The sequence below is a fragment of the Zea mays genome, chromosome 5, assembly GCF_902167145.1.
Source record: "Zea mays cultivar B73 chromosome 5, Zm-B73-REFERENCE-NAM-5.0, whole genome shotgun sequence".
NCBI classification, from domain to species: domain Eukaryota; kingdom Viridiplantae; phylum Streptophyta; class Magnoliopsida; order Poales; family Poaceae; genus Zea; species Zea mays.
In genome coordinates, this window is record NC_050100.1 from 174,912,197 (window position 1) to 174,915,843 (window position 3,647).

Consider the following 3,647-nt stretch of genomic DNA (forward strand, 5'->3'; position numbering starts at 1 on the left):
AACAAAGGACTATCCGAGCTATCAAATTTCATTCCACTCTCTACTATCTCCCATATACTAGGATGGAGAGAGAACAAGTGACTACGCATTTTGTGACTCCAAAATCTGTAGTCTTCTCCATTGAAATGAGGAGGTTTACCAAGTGGAATGGATAGTAAATGAGCATTTGAACTATGCGGAATACGAGAATAATCGAAAGAAAAGTTTGAATTAACCGTCTTTCTTTTCTCGTAGTCGTTGTAGTCGTCGTCCTTTTGGGAAGAAGAGGACTCATCACTGTCGTCGTAGTAGACGATCTCCTTGATGCGCCTTGTCTTCTTCTTCTTCCCATCTTTTCGTTTGTTGCCCGAGCCCGAGTTGGTAGGCTTGTTATCTTTAGGCTCGTTGACGAAGGACTCCTTCTCCTTATCATTGATCACAATCCCCTTGCCCTTAGGATCCATCTCTTCGGGCGATTAGTCCCTTTCTTGAAGAGAACGGCTCTGATACCAATTGAGAGCACCTAGAGGGGGGGGGGGGTGAATAGGTGATCCTGTAAAACTTGAAACTTAATGCACAAAACTTGATTAGCAGTTAGCGCAATTAAGCCAAGTGGCTAGAGAGGAGTCTTAGCAAGACACAATAACCACAAAGATATCAACACAGAGATGGCATAGTGGTTTATCCCGTGGTTCGGCCAAGTCCAACGCTTGCCTACTCCACGTTGTGGCGTCCCAACGGACGAGGGTTGCAATCAACCCCTTTCAAGTGGCCCAAAGACCCACTTGATTACCATGGTGTTTTGCTTTGCTTTACTATATCCCGTTTGCGAGGAATCTCCACAACTTGGAGCCTCTCGCCCTTACACTTTGATGATCACAAAGAAGCACGGAGTAAGGGAAGAATGAGCAACACACACACACAAGACACAAAATCAGAGTGACACCACGCACACAAGTCGCAACAAGAGCTCACAACACAACTCAATGAGTTCACGACTCAAATAGAGCTCTAATTGCTATCACAAAGAATCAAATGCGCGGAATCGAAGTCTTGGTGCTTAGAAATTCTTAGAGAATGCTTGGTGTACTCCTCCATGCGCCTAGGGGTCCCTTTTATAGCCCCAAGGCAGCTAGGAGCCGTTGAGTGCATTCCAGGAAGGCAATTCTTGCCTTCTGTCGTCTGGCGCACCGGACAGTCCGGTGCACCACCGGACACTGTCCGGTGCGGATTTCTTTCCTTCTTTTGCGAAGCCGACCGTTGGCGCTTTGGAGCCGTTGGCGCACCAGACACTGTCCGGTGCACACCGGACAGTCCGGTGCCCCCTTCCGACCGTTGGCTCGGCCACGTGTCTCGCTGGGATCGCGCGACCGACCGTTGGCCCGGCCGACCGTTGGCCCGGCCGACCGTTGGCTCATCGGACAGTCCGGTGCACACCGGACAGTCCGGTGAATTATAGCCGTACGCCGTTAATCACTTCCCGAGAGCAGTAAGTTCGCCTGAGCCAGCCTGGCGCACCGGACACTGTCCGATGCACCACCGGACAGTCCGGTGCACCCAGACAGAGCTGACTTTGGCAGAACAAAGCCATCTTTAATTTCAACTTGATTTTTCCTGTTTCTAGCACTTAGACACAATACATTAGTCTCTAAAATAATGTACTAAGTCTGAGAAACATACCTTTATCCTTGATTTGTACTTTGTCCACCATTTAACACTCAGGCACTTGTGTTGGTCACTAAATCACCAAAATACTTAGAAATGGCCCAAGGGCACATTTCCCTTTCACCTTGTCGCCGCCGCTGAGTACAAGAACCCTCGGAAACCTCCTGGAGGTGCCAATCTCTTTGATAAGATGCTCAAGGAGCCGTGCCCCTATCACCAGGGGCCCGTCAAGCACACCCTCGAGGAGTGCGTCATGCTTCGGCGCCACTTCCACAGGGCCGGGCCACCGGCGGAAGGTGGCCAAGCCCACAACAACGACAAGAAGGAGGATCACAAAGCAGAGGAGTTCCCCGAGGTCCACGACTGCTTCATGATCTACGGTGGGCAAGTGGCGAACGCCTCGGCTCGGCACCGCAAGCAAGAGCGTCGGGAGGTCTGCTCGGTAAAGGTGGCGGCGCCAGTCTACCTAGACTGGTCCGAAAAGCCCATCACCTTCGACCAGGGCGACCACCCCGACCGCATGCCGAGCCCGGGGAAATATCCGCTCATTGTCGACCCCGTCATCGGCAACGTCAGGCTCACCAAGGTCCTCATGGACGGAGGCAGCAGCCTCAACATCATCTATGCCGAGACCCTCGGGCTCCTGCAGATCGATCTGTCCTCGATCCGGGCCGGCGCGGCGCCTTTTCACGGGATCATCCCCGGGAAACGCGTCCAGCCCCTCGGACAACTCGATCTGCCCATCTGCTTCGGGACTCCCTCCAACTTCCGAAGGGAAACCCTCACGTTCGAGGTGGTCGGGTTCCGAGGAACCTACCACGCAGTACTGGGGAGGCCATGCTACGCCAAGTTCATGGCCGTCCCCAACTACACCTACCTCAAGCTCAAGATGCCGGGCCCCAACGGGGTCATCACCGTCGGCCCCACGTACCGACACGCGTACGAATGCGACGTGGAGTGCGTGGAGTACGCCGAGGCCCTCGCCGAATCCGAGGCCCTCATCGACGACCTGGAGAGCCTCTCCAAGGAGGCGCCGGACGTGAAGCGCCACGCCGGCAACTTCGAGCCAGCAGAAGCGGTTAAGTCTGTCCCTCTTGACCCCAGCAACGACGCCTCCAAGCAGATCCGGATCGACTCCGAGCTTGACCCCAAATAGGAAGCAGTGCTCGTCGACTTTCTCTGCGCAAACGCCGAAGTCTTCGCGTGGAGTCCCTTGGACATGCCTGGCATACCGAGGGATGTCGCCGAGCACTCGCTGGATATCCGAGCTGGATCCCGACCCGTGAAGCAGCCCCTGCGCCGATTCGACGAAGAAAAGCGCAGGGCCATAGGCAAGGAGATCCACAAGCTGATGGCCACATGGTTCATCAAAGAGGTATTCCATCCCGAATGGCTTGCCAACCCTGTGCTTGTGAGAAAGAAAGGAGGGAAATGGCGGATGTGTGTAGACTACACTGGTCTAAACAAAGCATGTCCGAAGGTTCCCTACCCTCTGCCTCGCATCGATCAAATCGTGGATTCCACTGCTGGGTGCGAAACCCTGTCTTTCCTCGATGCCTACTCGGGGTATCACCAAATCAGGATGAAAGAGTCCGACTAGCTCGCGACTTCTTTCATCACACCTTTTGGCATGTACTGCTACGTTACTATGCCTTTTGGTTTGAGGAATGCGGGTGCGATGTACCAAAGGTGCATGAACCACGTGTTTGGCGAGCACATTGGTCGAACGGTCGAGGCTTACGTCGATGACATCGTAGTCAAGACGAGGAAAGCCTCCGACCTCCTCTCCGACCTTGAAACGACATTCTGGTGTCTCAAGGCGAAAGGCGTGAAACTCAATCCCAAGAAGTGTGTCTTCGGAGTCCCCCGAGGCATGCTTTTGGGGTTCATCGTCTCTGAGCGGGGCATCGAGGCCAACCCGGAGAAAATCGCGGCCATCACCAACATGGGGCCCATCAAGGACTTGAAAGGCGTACAGAGGGTCATGGGATGCCTTGCGGCTC